Raw genomic sequence first — 23,247 nt, 5'->3', positions numbered from 1 at the left:
ATGGAGACGGTTGCGAATGGTCCTCGCCGATACCCCAGGAGCAACAGTGTCCCTAATTTGCTGGGAAGTGGCGGTGCGGTCCCCTACGGCACTGCGTAGGATCCTACGGTCTTGGCGTGCATCGGTGCGTCGCTGCGGTCCGGTCCCAGGTCGACGGGCACGTGCACCTTCCCCCGACCACTGGCGACAACATCGATGTACTGTGGAGACCTCACGCCCCACGTGTTGAGCAATTCGGCGGTACGTCCACCCGGCCTCCCGCGTGCCCACTATACGCCCTCGCTCAAAGTCCGTCAGCTGCACATACGGTTCACGTCCACGCTGTCGCGGCATGCTACCAGTGTTAAAGACTGCGATGGAGCTCCGTATGCCACGGCAAACTGGCTGACACTGACGGCGGCGGTGCACAAATGCTGCGCAACTAGCGCCATTCGACGGCCAACACCGCGGTTCCTGGTGTGTCCGCTGTGTCGTGCGTGTGATCATTGCTTGTACAGCCCTCTCGCAGTGTCCGGAGCAAGTATGGTGGGTCTGACACACCGGTGTCAATGTGTTCTTTTTTCCATTTCCAGGAGTGTAGAACGCGTGCAAAAAAACTGTCATCGTTCGTTAATTTCTCTTGTGCCCAGTAGCAGAACTGTACACGACGTTCAAAGTCATTGCCATGCAATTCCTGGTGCACAGAAATATGGTACGGGTGCAGTCGATGTTGATGTAGCACTCTCAACACCGACGTTTCTGAGATTCCCGATTCTCGCGCAATTTGTCTGCTACTGATGTGTGGATTAGCCGCGACAGCAGCTAAAACACCTACTTGGGCATCATCATTTGTTGCATGTCGTGTTTGACGTTTTAAATGTGGCTGAACACTTCGTGTTTCCTTAAATAACGTAACCTTTCGGCGAACGGTCCGTACACTTGGATGATGTCGTCTAGGATACCGAGCAGCATACATAGCACATCCCCGTTGGGCATTTTGATCACAATAGCCATACATCAATACGATATCGACCTTTTCCGCAATTGGTAAACGGTCCATTTAAACACGGGTGATGTATCACGAAGCAAATACCGTCCGCACTGACGGAATGTTACGTGATACTACGTACTTACACGTTTGTGACTATTACAGCGCCATCTATCACAAACCGAAAAAAGTGGTCCAACCAAAACATTCATATTTCTTTACGTGCTACACGAATATGTAATAAAAATGGGGGTTCCTATTTGAAGAAACGCAGTTGATATCCGTTTGACCTATGGCAGCGCCATCTAGGGGGCCAACCATAACGCCATCTGGTTTCCCCCTTCAAGCTAGATAAGTTGCCAAATATCTCACGAAATAATATATATCCGTTGACAAATTACACATACACAAGGTTAAAAAGCACAAAATAATCATTTGCAGAAAAATAAAGTTTTAGTATAATATGTACGTGAGCTATTCATGCATTAGTTATGTGGAGCATGCAGCCCACGTTTTTTATTATTGATCTTAGAAGTATTTTCATGGCTGTCCAAAAATCCACAAGCAAAAAGTTTCAAGACTGTTATGTACGTTCACAGTTGTCACGGATCGGACGAGTGGGGTTTGTTCTGCGTCACACGTTTCCAAGAGGATTCTGCTAGAATTTAAAACTTATAGTTACAAATCTCAAATTTTCATTGAGAAATTTAAACACTGGCGAATTCCTGTAGTACTCTAAACTATACCTTACGTGCACCAAAGGTAGCTGTTACGAAAGGAATGGATTTTTATCTGGTCCAGACATTTTGATATGGATTTTCTATGATTCGCCAAAATTACTTCAGAATTATGTTCAGATAATTTGAAAATATATCCAACAATTTATATTTATCAAATTATGGAATCATTTTCCTCTTCTTCTGTGTATTATTATTATTATTATTATTATTATTATTATTATTATTATTATTCAATACATGTAATACTAATTCACTCCATGTTTGACTTCTCATTACACGTGTGATGAAGCTGTAATGATCTAAAGCAATAAATAATTAATTTAAATAAATATATAAGTGTACTCTCTTGCAAACAAATGCTGCTACCTTACACAAATATAGACATTCGACTTCTCAGAGAACTGCGAAAACTCTCCTCTGAAATGTGTCTCCAGCTGTGAGTAGAATCCAGCAGCTGACAAATGTTTTAATTTTTGTTAGTTAACGGTACACATGTATTTTTTTTCATTTTTTAGCATTCTTTATGTGCAAGTTGGCTATTTAGGTTTTTATGTTGGTAACGTCACGTAGCGCTCAGTATGAAAATCACTGGCTGTGCTGTGTGCAGTCTGTGGTTGGTTAGCATTGTTGGAATATTCGTATTGTAGTGTTGGGTAGTTGGATGTGAACAGCGCATAGCGTTGCGCAGTTGGAGGTTAGCCGCCAGCAGTGGTTGATGTGGGGAGAGAGATGGCAGAGTTTTGAGAGCGGGCGATCTAAACATGTGTCCGTCAGAAAAACGAAATTTGTAAGACTGGATGTCATGAACATATATATATATATTCTGACTTTTGAACACTATTAAGGTAAATACATTGTTTGTTCTCTATCAAAATTTTCATTTGCTAACTGTGCCTATCAGTAGTTAGTGCCTTCAGTAGTTAGAATCCTTTATTTAGCTGGCAGTACTTGCGCTCGCTGTATTGCCGTAGTTCGAGTAACGAAGATTTTTGTGAGGTAAGTGATTCATGAAAGGTATACGTTATTCTTAGTCACGGCCTTTCTTTTGTAGGGATTATTGAAAGTCAGATTGCGTTGCGCTAAAAATATTGTGTGTCAGTTTAGTGATGATCAGAATAAGTAAAGAGAGAAATGTCTGAGTACGTTCAGTTTTACTCAGCTGTTTGAAAATCCAATAACGTGAGTGGTTTATCAGCACAGTCGTTTAAAATTTTCTAAGGGGAGGTTTCATATGTTTTCTGACGTTTTGTTGCTAAGGTGTCTGCATGTTCTGCGCTTGGAATAGAAATTCTGAAGTTTCGAGGAAATTTCATCTGCTGCTCTTACTGTGACCTCTTAAGAAGCAGATATTAGTCGGTAAGTTCTGTCTTAGCGTTGTTTTAGGCACTGGAAACTTTGCGCACCGTTAAAGTCAAATTTAAACCTTAAACGATTACTGTTTTTAATTATATATTTAAACAGTGACACCAAATTAATCAGGACTATCAAATTTCGTTGGTTCTCCATTACTTTCAGGATTATGTATTATACCTGAAACAAATTATATTGTTATGCCAATATCGTCCCTGTACCTTCTATATTTGCATACAATGAACGGGTACTTTTTCGAAATTATATTTCATGCATTTTTACGTTTTCCCTTACTTGCAAAGAATTTTCTGAAGCACAAACACTACACAAGTTACATTGTCCTGTAGATCGTTTGACTGACCGATTGAAACCCGTATTCCGATAATATTATGGCCGCGCCGGCGCCGTGATTGAAATCCACAAATATTCGGAGATTGAATTTAAGACCAAATAATTTTAAACAAAGAAAATACAAAAGAAAAGTTCTTCATATTTAATATTTGGTAGGGATTTTCCTGCCGTTTATAACAACATACAGGTTTGCATCTGGATAGCCACAGCCCCAGAAAAACGAGTAAATATAACAAGAATGTTTATGTTGGAAATGATACAATTAAACAGCTAAGCGTTATAAAATATTATTAATTTGGCAAATTAGTATCAATTGGCACAGAATACTTTCTTGTCACGAATGTTAGTCGTGTTGTTGTTGTCGTGGTCTTCAGTCCTGAGACTGGTTTGATGCAGCTCCCCATGATACTATATCGTGTGCAAGCTTCTTCATCTCCCAGTACCTACTGCAACCTACATTCTTCTCAATCTGCTTAGTGTAGTCATCTCTTGGTCTCCCTCTACGATTTTTACCCTCCACCCTGCCCTCTAATACTAAATTGGTGATCCCTTGATGCCTCAGAACATGTCCTACCAACCGATCCCTTCTTCTGGTCAAGTTGTGCCACAAACTTCTCCCCAGTCCTATTCAATACTTCCTCATTAGTTATGTGATCTACCCATCTAACCTTCAGCATTATTCTGTAGCACCACATTTCGAAACCTTCTATTCTCTTCTTATCCAAACTAGTTATCGTCCATGTTTCACTTCCATACATGGCTTCACTCCATACAAATACTTTCAGAAACGACTTCCTGACACTTAAATCTATACTCGATGTTAACGAATTTCTCTTCTTCAGAAACGCTTTCCTTGCCGTTGCTAGTGTACATTTTATATCTTCTCTACATCGACGATTAACAGTTATTTTGCTCCTCAAACAGCAAAACTCCTTTACTACTTTAAGTGTCTCATTTCCTAATCTAATTCCCTCAGCATCACCCGACTTTATTCGAATACATTCCATTATCCTCGTTTTGCTTTTGTTGATGTGCATCTTATATCCTCCTTTCAAGACACTATCCATTCCGTTCAACTGCTCTTCCAAGTCCTTTGCTGTCTCTGACAGAATTACAATGTCATCGGCGAACCTCAAAGTTTTTATTTCTTCTCCATGGATTTTAATACCTACTCCGAATTTTTCTTTTGTTTCCTTCACTGCTTGCTCAATATACAGATTGAATAACATCTGGGAGAGACTACAACCCTGTCTCACTCCCTTCCCAACCACTGCTTCCCTTTCATGTCCCTCGACCCTTATAACTGCCATCTGGTTTCTGTACAAATTGTAAATAGCCTTTCGCTCCCTGTATTTTATCCCTGTTACCTTCAGAATTTGAAAGAGTGTATTCCAATCAACATTGTCAAAAGCTTTCTCTAAGTCTACGAATGCTAGAAACGTAGGTTTGCCTTTCCTTAATCTTTCTTCTAAGATAAGTCGTAAGGTCAGTATTGCCTCACGTGTTCCAACATTTCTACGGAATCCAAACTGATCTTCCCTGAGGTCGGCTTCTACTAGTTTTTCCATTCGTCTGTAAAGAATTCGCGTTGGTATTTTGCAGCTGTGATTTATTAAACTGATAGTTCGGTAATTTTCACATCTGTCAACACCTGCTTTCTTTGGGATTGGAATTATTATATTCTTCTTGAAGTCTGAGGGTATTTCGCCTGTCTCATACATCTTGTTCACCAGATGATAGAGTTTTGTCAGGAGTGGCTCTCCCAAGGCCGTCAGTAGTTCCAATGGAATGTTGTCTTCTCCGGGGACCTTGTTTCGACTCAGGTCTTTCAGTGCTCTGTCAAACTCTTCACGCAGTATCGTATCTCCTATTTCATCTTCATCTACGTCCTCTTCCATTTCCATAATATTGACCTCAAGTACATCGCCCTTGTATAGACCCTCTATATACTCCTTCCACCTTTCTGCTTTCCCTTCTTTGCTAGAACTGGGTTTCCATCTGAGCTCTTGATGTTCATACAAGTAGTTCTCTTATCTCCAAAGGTCTCTTTAATTTTCCTGTACGCAGTATCTATCTTACCCCTAGTGAGACACGCCTCTACATCCTTACATTTGTCCTCTATCCATCCCTGCTTAGCCATTTTGCACTTCCTGTCGATCTCATTTTTGAGACGTCTGTATTCCTTTCTGCCTGCTTCATTTACTGCATTTTTATATTTTCTCCTTTCATCAATTAAATTCAATATCTCTTCTGTTACCCAAGGATCTCTACTAGCCTTTGTCTTTTTACCTACTTGATCCTCTGCTGCCTTCACTACTACATCCCTCAAAGCTACCCATTCTTCTTCTACCGTATTTCTTTCCCCAATTCTTGTCAATTGCTCCCTTATGCACTCCCTGAAACTCTGTACAACCTCTCGTTCCTTTAGTTTATCCTGGTCCCATCTGCTTAAATTCCTACCTTTTTGCAGTTTCCTTAGTTTTAATCTACAGGTTATAACCAATAGATTGTCGTCAGAGTCCACATCTGCCCCTGGAAATGTCTTACAATTTAAAACCTGGTTCCTAAATCTCTGTCTTACCATTATATAATCTATCTGAAACCTGTCAGTACCTCCAGGCTTCTTCCATGTATACAGCCTTCTTTTATGGTTCTTGAACCAAGTGTTAGCTATGATTAAGTTGTGCTCTGTGCAAAATTCTACCAGGCGGCTTCCTCTTTCATTTCCTAGCCCCAATCCATATTCACCCACTATGTTTCCTTCTCTCCCTATTCCTACTGACGAATTCCAGTCACCCATGACTATTAAATTTTCGTTTCCCTTCACTACCTGAATAATTTCTTTTATCTCATCATACATTTCATCAATTTCTTCATCATCTGCAGAGCTAGTTGTCATATAAACTTGTACTACTGTAGTAGGCATGGGCTTTGTGTCTATCTTGGCCTCAATAATGCGTTCACTATGCTGTTTGTTGTAGCTTACCCGCACTCCTTTTTTTTTTAATTCATTATTAAACCTACTCCTGCATTACCCCTATTTGATTTTGTGTTTATAACTCTGTAGTCACCTGACCACAAGTCTTGTTCCTCCTGCCACCGAACTTCACTAATTCCCACTATATCTAACTTTAACTTATCCATTTCCCTTTTTAAATTATCTAACCTACCTGCCCGATTAAGGGATCTGACATTCCACGCTCCGATCCGTAGAACGCCAGTTTTCTTTCTCCTGATAACAACATCCTCTTGAGTAGTCCCCGCCCGGAGATCCGAATGGGGGACTATTTTACCTCCGGAATATTTTACCCAAGAGGACGCCATCATCATTTAATCATACAGTAAAGCTGCATGCCCTCGGGAAAAATTACGGCCGTAGTTTCCCCTTGCTTTCAGCCGTTCGCAGTACCAGCACAGCAAGCCCGTTTTGGTTATTGTTACAAGGCCAGATCAGTCAATCATCCAGACTGTTGCCCCTGCAACTACTGAAAAGGCTGCTGCACCTGGCTTCTCAACAGATACCCCTTCGTTGTGGTTGCACCTACGGTACGGCTATCTGTATCGCTGAGGCACGCAAGCCTCCCCACCAACGGCAAGGTCCATGGTTCATGGCCGGAGGATGTTAAGCATACGTTACGACGATGTTAGTCGTAACGTATGCTAAAGAATATTTACAGGAATTAATTTTCTTTTTTCTCTCGTTTCCCACAAAGAATTAAATTACATTATATACTTTATTACTGCAGGAACGTATTAATAATCTCTCTTTTTTTGGCTGATGTGTACATAAGAAATATTTACTTCTCGAATCAGTAAAACGTATTTGTAAATTCTGCATATACGGTCGGCAAAACCACGACTTACATCTGCCGACTGCATGTTTAGAATTCCGTCTGAGCAATAAAAAGAGTCATATTGTTCTAATATAACGTGTCATTATGTACTTTCCAATTAGTGTGAATATACATATTTACCATCAGCAACAAGCAGCGTAAGAGACAAATGAATCGAAATGTCTGGTCAAAAATACAGAGATTTCTGGAAAGATCCTTCGAGATCAACAATTATTAACGTACAGTTTCGAATCTGCCATTAGGTAAATGCGTCTGTTACATTTCATGTTTTGCAACTGGAACTCAGTGGAACTGCTGAGTTCCTTCAGACACTTTATATTCCTCCAACTGTTTCATGACCTCAAGGCTTCAGAGATTTGGCATGAGTCAAAGGCATTCAGCTGAGAGAAGTAATTGCAAAATTAATAAATAAAAACTGCTTCTGGGACACATAATTGTTATTTATGTTAATTTATTCTCATTATTAATATCATAAGTGTCAACTATATTTGTATAAAATGTTTGTAAATAAACACTTTACTTAGCAGAAAATGCGCTTCTTCAAAAATAAAGCCTGCTGCTTTTAGGGTACATTAATTCTTCTGTAGTTTGTCTGCCCCTGCATGTAAGTAGAATGACTGTAATTGATTTAAAGTATTTCATTTACGTGGTGTAAGACTACGGATTAATCTTTCTACGTACATTAGATAGAGTAACAGTGCATGTTTATAATCCTGTAACAGACGTTCAGTTAATTTGTGAATACAGTGATAGAGAAGGTACTTATTTTTAAATCTCTAAAGGTTCTCAAATTTTGCTTTATATCAAACAAAAGAATGTTAAAGACTTTTAACACAGACCATATACAAGTCTGGGAAATATATTTTTTTTTACTTCTTGTGTGTGAATATCATATTATATTTCATTCCTAACTGTTATTATCGATGACAAATGACATTAAAAATAGTGGTGTAATAATTAAGAGAACGTTCCCCAGACTACAGTTCGTTCATCGCTAGACAGACTATCAAACGTAACATTGGGCATCCATAATGCTAGCTCTTAAACGGTTCAGGGTATAAAAATTACATTTTCCAAAAGTGCACCCTAAGCAGAGAGTGTGTTATAAGGTTAATAATCGTAAATTTCTTATGCAACAAAATCTTTTTAATTGAAACGAAGAATATTTTGTATCGGCACTCTATCTCTTACAAAGAGGATTTTGTTATTCTGATCAATCTGAAGACCAAACTCGGCCTGTTTTTACCAGGAGGAGAGGACAGGAATTACACCTGACGGAAAAATTTCGCCCTTATATCTGTCGCATTTCATGGGAATTTTTACAAAACGGTGCTGCTGCATTACTTTTCGGCGTTATATCCGTGCCACTGTCGCTCGTACTCTGTATTAGATTTAAAGCAGGCATTGCAACGTATTTGAGAATATACAACTTTTCTTGTAAAACTATATTTATTAGGCCTCTGTGTTGATGCATAAACACTGAGTCAACAAACTATCGTGTTCAATCAGTCACCTCCAAGGGGTGGTCAAAATCGGGGGTATCCCGGTAGGTTTCGAGGTTGACAATGTCCGCTAAGCTGTGGCAATGTAGGGCAAGAAACATACTGTAAAGCCTTACATAGCTCAGTAGCATAGGAAAAGTAGTGAATAAACAAGGATAAATAATAGAAAATCACGATCGGTGGGAGTAAGGTATGTGGTTGTAATGAAGGTATATAATTATATAGCTATTCAAACAATAAGTATTTATCATGTAGGTTCTTTCATGTTTTGAAGTATGCGAATACGGTATGTGAAATGTCACCGAAAACATGGCTCTGAAGAAGGGGTGACAAGACCAAAGGTGTCTTTTATGCTCACAAACATTTATCACTCCCTCGGGTAATTATTATGCGTAAAATGACTCTAAAATATATTAAACATTAATTAAAATTAAAACATGATTTACAAAATAGGAAATATATCTATTTTATCCACAAAGCATTTCAACAATTTTAACTTCCCATTTGCAGAAGGGAGGTCACTTTTACGTCATTGAGAGCCATACAGTGTTATTTTATGGCAGTTTACGAATGTTTCACCTGCGGTACGTAATATCACATTAAAAAATGGAGTAAATAATTACTGTCATCGAGAATCGATACTACTTATTAATTTAACGTAATATTTCTCAGATTTTATGTACAAATAGCTAGAGGAAAAGTGGTTAAGGCACAGTAGGTACACACGTAATATTTTTCACAAGCGACTAATTTGTGACTGTGCCTGCTGTGACTTCGCAATGTTTCTTATAAGTTACCGTAAAATCGACATCGCTTGCATGTCAGTAACCTAGATGTGGTAATCTACTTCGCGATGAGATTTTACAATAAATACTATTAGCGATTTAAACAGTTTCTTTGATTTGTATAGGAACTGACAATAGTCATACCACTGGAATAAATGCAAAAAGGATAATACTAAGTTTTAAAAATACAAAACTCCATTTTATTTTCAGAAGTAATGAGGTATCGTTAAAAAATTCGATTCTAGGATTGAATAACAAAATAGTTTCTGCATAATCTTGTTGATTCCGTTGTGTTGCAAGAATTAGTGACTTCAGTTGCTAAAAATCTTATTATTAAGAGTAAAACCTATTTATACTCTTAATGTTATCTCCTGTCAGCAGTTATTTTTGATTATTATTAAATATTTGCCATCAAACAAAAACTGCGACCTTCCGTGGGAAATACCCAGCGCAAAGAAAGATTTTTCCGCAAAATGAAATTCTGGAAAGAGTGACCTCATTCACATATTTAGGCCGTAAACTATCCTTTCTGGAAGAAACAGACATAACTAATAAAGTCACCAGGGATACAAAATCAGCAGGTGTCATTAATAATGTAATGAAACCATAGGGGAGGCGCACCTTTGTAAGACCTTAGTAAGGTCTGTGCTGTACTATGACACCGATGCCTGGACAATAAAAGCAAAGGATTCGAAAAGGCTGAAAGCCTATAAGATGAAATTCTTGAGAGGTGTAGATGGTTACACCAACTGGAATCAAAAAAGGAATGAAGATACTATGAAGGAATTTAAAATGGATCCCATCACACATTATACACAGAACTACCAAAATAATCGGAGAAAGCATCTACAACGAATAAGCTCAAAGAGCATCCCAAAATACATGCTACAGTACCACCGCCTACGGTATAAGATCGTTAAGTCGATAATGAGAAGCCGGCAGGGGAACTTCTCGACGAGAGCATAACACAACAACAGGCCTAACGTGTGCAAGGAGGAAGAAGAATAAGATTTACAATCGATTGTAAAGTTCTAAGGTTCTTTTCCTGGAAAATTAGGATGATATTCGATATCGTATACACTAGCAAATGTATGGGGTAAACGGAATCTAGCATCATCTGGTATCGCCTTAGTGCTTAGAAATTTATCGTAAACGACTAAAAAAATAATACACACAGCTGACTGAAGTTTAATGATAAGAGAATATATAGTTTTTATTCTTTACAATGAGTTTCTTAGACCTGAAAGAATTTATAGAGTACAGAAAAATTTTATCAGATTTGACATTGCGAAATTTACTGGGAGCTAGATCTTAATTTTTAACGTTAAATTTTATCCATCTTCATCCCAAAATTATACTAAGACGATCAGTTTTGCTTGATCAGGAAATCATCTTGAAATCACTGAAATCTCAGTATTTTTGTGTATATATACAGCCGCTGTGCGTTCCTTGGGGAAGTCTTTTTCCTGCGTAAGGTTGTTTTTATTTTGGAATAATCAATGTATTCAGCATTCAGCGATTTTGCTATTAGCTATTTTTGCCCCCTTTTGGCATTTTCAAGTGATATGGTAGAAAGAATATCAAAAGTTACAGCGGCTTCAAGCCGAAACAAGAAAGAAAATAAAAGATATGGATACATAAAAATTTACACACGTCTGTGATTTGCATCATAGTAACAAAACTGTAATCATAAAGCGTCTTATATCGCACTCATCTGTGCGAAGGAAGTAGCATACACCGGCGTCCTCAATAACGATTCTTCACGACCGTGGTTGTTAGGAGCAGGACCTGTATATGCAACATTCTTTAACATAATTCATTAAAAATATGAATTTAATATGAATTTGAAGTGACGTTACCGTCAAATGACATTACAACTTAAGCAGACATGAAATCCGTATGTAGAAAGAGAAAAACGCCTACCTTATGTGGAGTTTTCGACGGTGCCTTCGTTCTACACATTAAAATAATGTAAAATGTAAAATGACGTTACACATGAAGTAGTCAACAGCTTAAAGTCAAAAGGCGTGCATGCCAGCGAATTTGACAGCACGACTGTGCTGTCAAAGATATATAAAAACTTACAGGAAGTGAAATACACACTTGGTGAAAGACATTACTACATATGCTTAATCCGAAAGTTTTGTACAGAATCTCGTAAGCGAGACATCTGAAGCATATAGCGTCCCCAGTACTATATTAGGAAAAGACTTAAAAACCAGTATTTATAAAGAAGAGACATTCAAAAACTGAATAATATATTTTTATTATGTAGCCGTAAAATAATAATTTCTCTATGTAAGTTTCGATTGAAAAGAAATAATTCATGACAAAATGATCTAAAGAGGTGACAAGATACGCTCATTTGTCGATTTTTTAGTCGTCTTCACTTCTTCTCTTGTCTTGATTGTGTATAGACGGACATCTTGCGAGTGCTGGCAATTGTAAGCATATTTGTGTGAGTTAAGCGTATAAAATACTCATTTAATGTTATTGTCCACTTTTAATTTGTAAGAGGTGATCCCGATTTCATGTCTGCCTTCTTTGAATTAATCTGAATTCAAGTAATTTACACTTCAACAATCGCAGCGGCCGATGCAGCCAACGACGCCATTGCGTGGCGATATTAACTTATGAAAAATTAGCGGAAGCGAAATACTCGCCCGCTATTAACATAATATTAATTTTTCTCCACAGCCGCACGAAGTTGCAGAAATACGTAGCTTTAAGATTCTTGTTTTCAGTACCATAGCCGACAGCCAGAGCCAGGTCTCCGACTACGTGGCATTGGTTAACGGAGGTAAGAGAAAAAGTACTCTAGCACGTGTGTGGGCCGCAATTGTAATTAATAACTAAAGATCTTTTGCTTTAAAGTGAGCTGACTAGCCGAGGAAATTAATATGAAAAGTTCATTACATTGTTCGACTTATATACTCATGTTTTAAGAGTCAACGAGTCTAACATTCATTAACGTAACAAATAATTTGAGATTAATATTGTTAAAAAGGAGAACTTCAGGAAAGCATTTAATCGTAAATCAAAATTAAATGAAATATCATTTTTATTAAGGCCCACCACGTAAGTCGGCAACAATCAAAAAATAATAATAACAATAATAAGTATATTAAATTACGACCACCGACGGACGCGAGAAGCATACAGATAAGGGAGGATGAGCAGTGTTCAAGGTTTTTATTACATGCATGAGGACCAAATTGCCAGCCAAATCACAATAAAGACCATCCTAGAACTTGTTTCTGTCACAAAGCGGTTATCATAAAGGTGTGAAACAAATGTCTTCCAAGTCTTCTGCTGGCTCGACAAGCGACTGTATGCAATACTTCAACAGGCAGTGAGGCCAGTTCATAAGGACGGTGCACAGTCAGGATGCAAATTAATGGTTTTACAGTGCAATTAAAAAGCAAAATACAGAAGCAAGCGTATAGTTTTGAAAACAATACAGAAAACCTAGAATGATCCCCACATGTATGAAAATATACCGGTATTTAAAAATTTGTATCGTATGCTATCCGGCAGGAAGGTACAGTATAAAATAAGATGATTGCACTAGGTACTATTTGTGGCAGGAAGGACCGTTATAAATTGAGAAAATTAGATCTTTTCCAAGCTAATAGCTAAATCGCCAAATCGTGAAACGGAATTATTACCTATGAATACCAACAACATGCACAGGACAATGATTTCCTTCATTAAAATTTCGTTACAGTGAGTAACTCGTCGAATGTAGTACGATCATGTACATTTCAATGGTCCAAAGGAGATTGCCCGATCAGGCCTATACAAATTTGCTATCAAGGTAAATAATATATTATATCGCACAGACAAATATTCATCGTGGTGCATGTCATTATTTGAATGAAACCTTATTCAGAAAACCTTATGTAGAAGCAGCGCGCGTCCACATTAGGTGGCCTATAAGCAGTACTAAAGTGCAGGTACTACCTGCGGGGTTGCGGTGAGCCGACTCTCCGCAGCGATGAGTCCTCAGTCCGCCGCTGGGTGGGCTATCTGCGTTTCGGAACGCGGAAGTCTCTCGGTCGTCAGTAACGAGTTGGCAGACGGCCCGGCCAGTGTTTATGTCGGAACTCGGCGAGGCAGGCGCCGTCGTCGACTCGTCGGTTTATCTGTACGCTATCGCAGCGTTAAAATGGCCGCGGGCCCTTATCCCCTCCTCCACAAGTGTCGCAGCCAGTCTTGAGCACCGGACCCGGGTCCCTGGGAGCATATTCGTCCCTTGGGGAATTTTATCCGGGCCGGCCGAGTACCTCGACTGCTTCAGTCGAATATCGAGCAGCTAAGCGTAGTGACGGGAACAACCGAATGTAAACAATCGAGCCGGCCGATGTGTTCGAGCGGTTCTAGGCGCTTCAGTCTGGAACCGCGCGACCGCTACGGTCGCAGGTTCGAATCTTGCCTCGGGCATGGATGTGTGTGTTGTCCTAAGGTTAGTTAGGTTTAAGTAGTTCTGAGTTCTAGGGGTCTGATGACCTCAGATGTTAAGTCCCATAGTGCTCAGAGCCATTTGAACTATTTGAAGAAATCATATGGCAGTTATAAGAGTCGAGCGGTATGAAAGGGAAGCAGTGGTTGGGAAGGGAGTGAGACAGGATTGTAGCCTGTCCCCGATGTTATTCAATCTGTATATTGAGCAAGCAATAAAGGAAACAAAAGAAAAGTTCGGAGTAGGTATTAAAATCCATGGAGAAGAAATAAAAACTTCAAGGTTCGCCGATGGCATTGTAATCCTGTCAGAGACAGCAAAGGACTTGGAACAGCAGTTGAACGGAATGGACAGTGTCTTAAAAGGAGGATATAAGATGAACATCAACAAAAGCAAAACGAGGATAATGGAATGTAGTGGAATTAAGTCGGATGATGCTGAGGGAATTACATTAGGAAATGAGACACTTAAAGCAATTAAGGAGTTTTGCTATTTGGGGAGCAAAATAACTGATGATGGTGGAAGTAGAGAGGATATAAAATGTAGACTGGCAATGCCAAGGAAAACGTTTCTGAAGAAGAAAAATTTGTTAACATCAAGTATAGATTTAAATGTCAGGAAGTCATATCTGAAAGTATTTGTATGGAGTGTAGCCATGTGTGGAAATAAAACATGAACGATAAATAGTTTGGACAAGAAGAGAATAGAAGCTTTCGAAAAGTGGTGCTACAGAAGAATGCTGAAGATTAGATGGGTAGATCACATAACTAATGAGGAGGTATTGAATAGGATTGAGGAGAAGTGGGGCTTGTGGCACAACTTGACTTGAAGAAGGGATCGGTTGATAGGAGATGTTCTGAGACATCGAGGGATCACCAATTTAGTTTTGGAGGGCAGCGTGGAGGGTAAAAATCGTAGAGGGAGACCAAGAGATGAATACACTAAACAGATTCAGAAGGATGTAGGTTGCAGTAGGTACTGGGAGATGAAGAAGCTTGCACAGGATAGAGTAGCATGGAGAGCTCAATCAAATCAGTCTTAGGACTGAAGATCACAACAACAACAACATTACTCATTTACTTTTTTCGAGTGAACGCAGTCTGTGGAAGCAATCGAATGAAAGCATTCGACACCGTTGTAGCTTTGCACATTGAATGAATTATTCATTCCTTTTTTTTTTTTCAAGTCAAGAAAGTTTTTTAATTAAATAGTTATTTTCTGCCTTTTAGTCTTGTGTGTGTTAAATTTCTTATTTCTAATACTTTGATGAGATTACAGGAGAAACATGTGGTGCATTTCAGGTTTATTTCTGTTCCTCTTCTACTGAATCAACCAATATGCTGCTCACTTCTACGTAAATCCCGCAAAAGGTACCCGATTTCAAAATTTGGAGAGGGTCGAGCTCACACGGAAGCTTAGTACCAATCGTTCTTAAATGCGAAACATTTGCTACTAGAACGGAAAAACAGGGAAATAGCAATGCTACACCAATACAGTCCGCCACACACCAGAAAAGAAAGCGAGTTAATATTACATTGTCGTACAGTTCCGAGCAACGTAGAAAGTTCCACGCCTTTAGCTTATCGGAAAGTGAGCTTAAAATCAGTTGCAAATTTGGTACCGGACAGACAGACAGACAGAAAAACGAAGTACCCTCCTCCACACATCAGTGTCGAAAGAGCGTTAATGTTGCAATGTTGTTCTTTTCTGAGTTATGTTGAAAGTTTCAACTCTCTAGCTTACCTGGAAATTAATTTAAAATCAAGCGCAAAATTTTACCGAAAATACAGACAAGTAACCGACATAATAAATAGTGTTAAAATTTGATTGTTAATACAAATTTTATTCACATGTCCTTTGAATAAAATATTTGGTTTGTCTCTAAAAAGTTTTCAGTCCTAGTAATCGTTCATTTATAACCGAATAAGCTGAAAAAGTGTATAAATAAAATCACTCAAATCTGGAGGCTGAGAGAAAACATTCATACAACATCGGCAAATCGACAGAAAATTTCTGTTGGTTGTCCCGCATTGAGTGAAACCACTCAAAACACGGTAATTAAGTGAACACATGCATATAACGGCCGCAAACCAACGAACACTTGTTTCAGTCAGTTGTCTCGCACTGAATGAAACCACTAAAGCCCGCTGAGTGAATAAGAACATTCATATACTGTAGCTGACTTAGTCGCAGACTGGTATCATTCGGCTAATTCATTCGACTGAAAAAACCGACGGAACGGAAAGACAATCGACTGGCCAATCGGTGTTAAAAACAGCCGGTTGTTCCATCACTATGCTAAGGATATATACGAAGACAGCTGAGAAAGAAGTGAGAAAAGTGGTGCAGCTAATCTTCGCTATTGTTCAGTATGTATATTTGGCATGCGATAAAGAAAACCAAGGAGATGAATAGGGAATTAAATTTCGGGCAGGAGAAATGGAAGCTTTGAGGTTTGCCGACGACATTAGGGACGGCTTAAGTTGCAAGCGACACAGGCGCCAAGCTGAAAGGTGCGCCCAGGTGCAGAATTTGTATTCTCGGTCTTCCATTAGTAGCGGAAATTGACACGGCAGAAAGTATACGATAGCAGAAGAGAAAACGTTCCAGTAAAAAATGCGAATGTGTGTTTACGACCAGCCCCTGGTTTCGGTATCAAATATTGTCCTAGTGAGTAAAAATGTATTTGAGATGTGCACTTTTTCACTATGTCCATATCTGATTACATCTACATATATATATACACTCCGCAAGCTACTTGCGGTGTTTGGTGGAGGGTACTTTGTATACAATTGTCAGTTATCACTTTTCCCATTGTGTATGATTCGCGAGATGAACGATTGATACTAAGCCTCAGGGTGGGCTAGAATTTCTCTTATTTCATCTCTATTGTCTTTTCGGAAGATATATATACGTAGGAGGAAACAATACATTGGTTGATTCTGTTAGGAATGTACGTTCTCCGAGTTTTGCAATGTTGTAACAGTAGACCACACCGTGGTGCACAACGAGTCTCTTGCAGCGTCTGCCGATGGAATTGGCTGATCATTTCCGCGAAGCTATCGAGCTTACTAAACGATTCTGTAACTCAACGTGCTGCTCTTCTTTGGATCTTTTCTATTTCTTAAAATGGATCCATGACGCGTGGGTCTGGGTGGAAGGAGGTTTTCAAAACTGAAGTTTAAATTTCATACCCTAGTTCAACACTTTTTCAAGAACTCTTATGTGGAATGTCAGCTTTAGCCACTGAAACCATACCTTCAAATCGTGAGACTTAGACTGTGCTCTGAAAGATTTTTAACCAAGGGGAAAATTGTCAGTACGTATACTACATAACTCGAAGAATTATACATGACTTCATTAATAAAATATTTCTGTTTCATATCACATCCATATTTGTGTTTTCCTCCTCAGTTTTCATACATAAAAAATTTGACCATATTTAGTAGTTTTGAAATAATTTCATGCTGAATTTTCTAAAATTTAACTACTTACTAGTAAGTTTTCTTCACATGTTAAACACTACTTATGCATTTCGTCAGTGTCTTACGTTTAACACTCAATATTAAGTTAGATTTCTTTTTCCGTATTTCTGTCTCATGTTTTCCGACGGTAAGCGAAATAATTTGTAAATTACTGAATTAAAAGGATGTAAGGTTAAAATAAAAATAGCAGAAATTATGTATTTCTTCCTTTCCACTCTGTTTAATAGATATCCGATTGAAGCAAGAAAAATGCAATAGGTGTAGGTGTAGTTCTTTCACTAAAAGATTTCAAAGATATCGGCAACTGCTTTAAATCGAAATGAGTCATCTCTTCTTTTAATATTAAGCAAATCAATAACGTTCAGAAATTTGATTGTATTATAGAGGAGTATTTTAAAAGAAAAAGTTTGTACTAACAACAGGTTTACGTGTATTTTAAAGGTCTTACAGAGAGGCCAAGGAAAAGCACTAATGTCTGAGGAAGGGGGTGGTTCAGTGGAGCCAAATTTCTGAGGACGAGAGAGGGAGGTGGGATGGGAGGCGGGGGGGGGGGGGAGGAGGCATAGAATATGTCGCTTCTGTGCTAAAATGTTCTCGAAGCGGTCATGGATAATATTTTAATTCAGTCAGAGGAAGCAAAGCACCTGGGACACCAGTTTAACGGAATGGGTAGTGTCTGAAAAAGAGCTTATAAGGCGAATGTCAATAAAACTAAAACAAGTTAAATGGAATGAACTCGAATCAAATCGGACGATTCTAAGGGATTTAGATTAGGAAATGAGACAAAGGAGATAGTAGATGATTTTTGCTCTCTGTGCTGTAAAATAAATCCCGATGGAAAGTACACTGGCAATAGCTAGAATAGCTGTTCTGAGAAAGAGAAATAGGTTACCAACGAATGAAAGTTTATGTGTTACGAAGTCTTCTGCGCAGGTATTTGTCTGGAATGTCGCCCTTCACGGACCGAAATGTGGACGATAAACTCTCCAGGAAAGCAGAGAATACAGATTTTTGAAATATGTTGTTACAGAAGAATGTTGAGGATTTCGTGAGTGGATCGAATACCTGATGATGATGCACTGAATCAAATAAGGGAGAAAAGAAATTTGTGGCGCAACTCGAGTAAGTAATAGTTCGGTTAATAGTACATATCTTGAAGCATTAAGGACTCATTCGTGTGATAATTGTGAAAAATATAGAGTATAAAAATTGCTTAGGGAGAGCAAGCCTTAAGTGTGGTAATCAGGTTCTAACGGATGTGGGATGATTCGGTGTTTAGAGATGAAGAGACTTGCATATAATATCTGAGGGTATTTTTTGGTCCGTCTATACAGCTCTAAGAAAAACTGCCTTTTTCTCACCAGACCTGTTGCGCTTTATTGATGTAAAGCATCATCAGTGGTCTGTAATTAAAGATAGTCACAATTTGATTTGTTTTCTAAATTGAAAAACTGGTAGTTAACAAATTGTTGGTTTTTACTGACGGCCATTTCTGCTTGGTGTTTCGCCTACATAAGCAAATGCCGTCTGCTAGCACGTTTTTGGTTCCTTTCTTCGTTAAGCACCGGTAATTGTGGTCTAATTTTACTCTGCTTTGCAGAACTATGCGTTTTTGATGCTTAACACAGCATAATTTCGTACATCACTGTTCACTGTTTATCTGTATATTTCTAAGTGCGTATCACGTTTTTTAGCGTTGCTAACATTGTCATATATATATATATATATATATATATATATATATATATATATATATATATTTGCTCTCTGTAGTTCATTATATTTGTTATTCTATTTAATCATGTTACTGTGTATTTATGTACTCTGCAAGAGAAGTGAAAAAGTGGTAATGGAGTTTAAATTTTGTGTTGTGAGTAGGTGGGAGGGGGAGGGGAGAAACAAAAATGATCTGATAATAAGTGCATAGTAGTGTGATGGAGAATGAGTTTGAGGGAAACACGGGGGGGGGGGGGGGGACAATTACTTGCACATTTCTGGTTCTCTTATTCGTTGGCCACTGATAATTATGTACACAGAAATGAGGAATTTGCACAGGATAGCTGGTACTCCAGTTTCTGTAAATTACGTTACTGTCACAACAGCAGCAAAAAATCGCGAGTATGTTAAGTAATTCAAACGGAAGTCGAGTGTATCACCGCCATAACCGTACTAAGCAACGCTACCGCAAAAACAGTACTGACGCACTATAGTCCTTCTCCATCGTCTCTACGCAACGAACAACGACAACACAGCTACTGGTGGAAATGTTGTCAGAGCTGTGCTGTTTGTCCACGTAAATATTCTACCATGACCTAACTCAACTCCACACTTTACCAGTACAAGAGTTCACTACTTGAAAATATTATTAAATCACTCACTGTCTTTCTTCTTTCCAGAATATATTATAGCAGCATCCGTGCATGGTCTGAAGAGCTGTTTGTTTCGGTCGTGAACCCAATGGCCGGTTTGATACTCTTCTCGATTCCTTTCACTACACACATTCCGTAACATTTGCTCAACCATTCCTACTCTTTGATTCGTTTCGGTAGCGTTCTCGCTTCCCACGCCCGGGTTCTCGGGTTCGATTCCCGGCGAGGTCAATGTTTTTCTCTGCCTCGTGATGGCTGGGTGTTCTGTGATGTCCTTAGGTTAGTTAGGTTTACGTAGTTCTAAGTTCTAGGGGACTGATGACCTAAGATGTTAAGTCCCATAGTGCTCAGAGCCATTTGAACCATTTTTTTCTTTGATTCGTTCACCTTATTAGACATTTTTCTCATCGACTCATTGTAGGACATCTTCATAACGTACTCGGTCAATCCATCTGACATTCCATTGTCCCGAAACACCACATTTTAAAGGTCGTTTTTGGATTTTAAAACATTGACAACCCCCTCTCTGTTTTTACTTCAGCATTTACATAAACTTATTTTAATACACAAAATTTCTCTTGGTCGCACATTTATAAAATAAATGCCAGTTTCGATTGATCGAGCAGTCACCTTCAGATCGAAATAGACGGAAAAAATATTACATGTCTAAAGCTCAACCTACTTACAATATTTAGAGGATAGTGTACCTAGGAGCACATGATATTTTTTGGTCTTGAGTGTAATGACTTAGATTAGAGATCGCCATAAGCCACGTCTGCCATTTTCTACAGTTTTTAGAGATGACGTTGCGTTTTGTTCAGATCTTGTGTACATTTCGAGTTCTACACATTTAAGTGCTGTATAATATATTAAAGTTATTTCCAATATACAATTAATTCTTCAGTCATACATTTTTACGGCAAGTAGACTTCTACGTTTTTCTAAAACTAGTTGTAAAACGTATGAACGGAGTAATCATACTTCGCAAGGAGTGCATCTCTTGTACCTTGAAAGAGAAGAAGGTGTTATACCACGGAAGACGAGATGTTCGCAAGTTAACTGAGATTCGTTAATGTCTTAAAAATTTCACCCGTCTTGAAAACGGTAATTTGTCAGGTTCGATTTCATATGGAACCGGTGTGCTCAACGACTATGTTTATTAAAATTGACAAATGTATAGCAATCAATCACTAATAACCTATTCACATTTTAACCAGTGTGTGGGTATCATCAGTGCGGTTAGATATAAAACAAAACATCATTATCGCTTGCCTATACAAGTAGCCCCTACTAGACCAATCATATCAGTATTTCATTGATTGTAATACGGATAGATCCGCAATAAACAGTTTATTTGCGACTGATTTGTAATGTCTCGGTTTTAATGGAATTATGTGTTAGTTTCCAATAGCTTCGACTGCAGTAATAATTAAACTGGTAACTGGCTTTTGATAATATGTCTGCTTTATTTGATTTCACTCTGATTGTTGGTTCGTTGTAGAGTAAAAATGAAACGGATAAACGACTGAATACAGCTATGAGAAGATTTTCTCGATTATAATGCTTTTAAATTTCAATAGTATATTTGCACCTACATACATGAACGTGTTGGACATTGCAACATGCTTCTTATTTGGAAAAACCTTAATTTTCCAGAGAAGTTTTTGAAACTCCTGAAAAAACGCTGCAGCACGTACAAAGTGAATGCAATCATTTAAACATGGAATAAAAAAATATACTAAACTACTATTGCAGAGCTGGCCTAGGCGAAAGTCTGAAAAACGTTCCAAGGCGCGATACTTTCCCCTACTGTATAAAAAGAAAAGGAGGTGAAATGGTACATACCATTAAAATTCCGTTACAATGCGTAACCCGTCACGTGTAGTACAAACGCGAACTGTGTTATTAAAACTAATCTGCGCTCTTTTGAATTAAAAACAATCTTGGTTGTAATTTATTCTGCGTTATTTTGAATTAAAAACAATCTTGGTTGTAATTTATTCTTTTATTAACTACGTGTTTCGCCTTTGTGGGAGATTTACAGATTATCTATAAGGATAATAAATAATCAATAATTAGGGTACGGTCGTAGCTCGCATGGTGCTAAAAGTGAATAACGAATTATCACTGGCTTTAACGATGGTAATCCTGAAAGTAGGGTCTCCAAAGCGCTGTTCTTACCATAAGTTAAAGTTAGTTTAAGTAGTGTGTAAGTCCTGGGACGGATGACCTCAGCAAGTTGGTCCCTTACGAATTCACACAGATTTGAACATTTGTGGAAAAATCGATAAATGGTCAAGCTTCAAAACGACGTACAATTTATTATAAATAAAGGTTTCTGTACATTTTTTAATAAATTGGTGACCATACTTTTCGGATCGCTTTCGTAAAATTTTCCTTTTACAATATTTGAAAAACCCGTATAACGGCTCTGCGCTAGGCTGAAGCATCCATCGAATCAGATGAACACACACCGGCCTTAAAATTTTCCTTCTCCGCCATTTTAAAAGCCATAAATCGGCTCTGTGTTAGCATGGGTCGAAACAGGTGAACCCGCACAGACCAAGTCAAAAACAACTAATATAATATCAGGTAACCGCGGAATAGAATTCTAAATAAACAAACTGGGTAACAATTGTTGAACTATATAAAACACAGGATGTTTCAAAATGAACATACCGGTTTTAAGTCGTTGTAGCATTTGTTACGTTCAACTTACAATACACCAAATGAAAGAGTAACTCAAACTGTTATGGCTCAAATCAAATGGCTCTGAGCACTATGGGACTTAACTGCGGAGATCATCAGTCCCCTAGAACTTAGAACTACTTAAACCTAACTAACCCAAGGACATCAAACACATCCACGCCCGAGGCAGGACTCGAACCTGCGACCGTAGCAGTCACGCCGGTCCAAAACTGTTTTGTTTTCATACCTGTGGGCAATGGGGAAAATATGGAATGACAAAGAGTGACTTAAAAAAACGTGTCGAACCAGTGCGAAACTTTCATGCTTAGCCCCAAGAAATATCCCCGCCTTTCTGTTTCGGTGAATCAGCTGTAACTGATGTTTCTTATCTTGATATGCTACAGGTATGGCCCGTGCCTCAATGGGAAGAAGCTGAACAACACATCTATATTTGGGAGCAAGATGGTGCGCCGCCTCCCAGGCATAACTCAGTACGCGACTGGTTAAACGACGTTGTATCCGTCGGTGGATTGGGCGCAAGGGGCTGCTCTGACACAGCATTTCGTGCAAGACCTCCGCGTTCACACAGGATCTGACGCGGTCATGTGTGTATGTGCCTCCGATACCAGCTGATCTATCCGACTTTAGAAAGAGTGTTATTGGAACAGTTACTCCTGACACACTGATAAGGCTT

The 23,247-nt window shown here is 38.7% G+C and overlaps 1 protein-coding gene across 5 annotated transcripts in view; it reads right to left on the bottom strand.

Annotated features, from left to right (window-relative positions):
* LOC126335229 (uncharacterized) overlaps positions 1–23,247 on the bottom strand; it is a 205,077-nt gene that overhangs the window by 163,033 nt on the left and 18,797 nt on the right. Inside the window, exon 1 of one of the 5 annotated variants that reach the window (XM_049998267.1) lies at positions 13,513–13,667. The exons of the other annotated variants lie outside the window; for them this stretch is intronic. The gene's annotated coding sequence lies outside the window, so the exon portion shown is untranslated. Of the gene's footprint in view, positions 1–13,512; positions 13,668–23,247 lie in introns of those variants that run through there. 5 annotated transcript variants of the gene reach the window in all.

The sequence above is a fragment of the Schistocerca gregaria genome, chromosome 2 (assembly GCF_023897955.1).
Source record: "Schistocerca gregaria isolate iqSchGreg1 chromosome 2, iqSchGreg1.2, whole genome shotgun sequence".
Classification (NCBI taxonomy): domain Eukaryota; kingdom Metazoa; phylum Arthropoda; class Insecta; order Orthoptera; family Acrididae; genus Schistocerca; species Schistocerca gregaria.
This window is presented reverse-complemented; position numbering and strand designations above follow the sequence as displayed.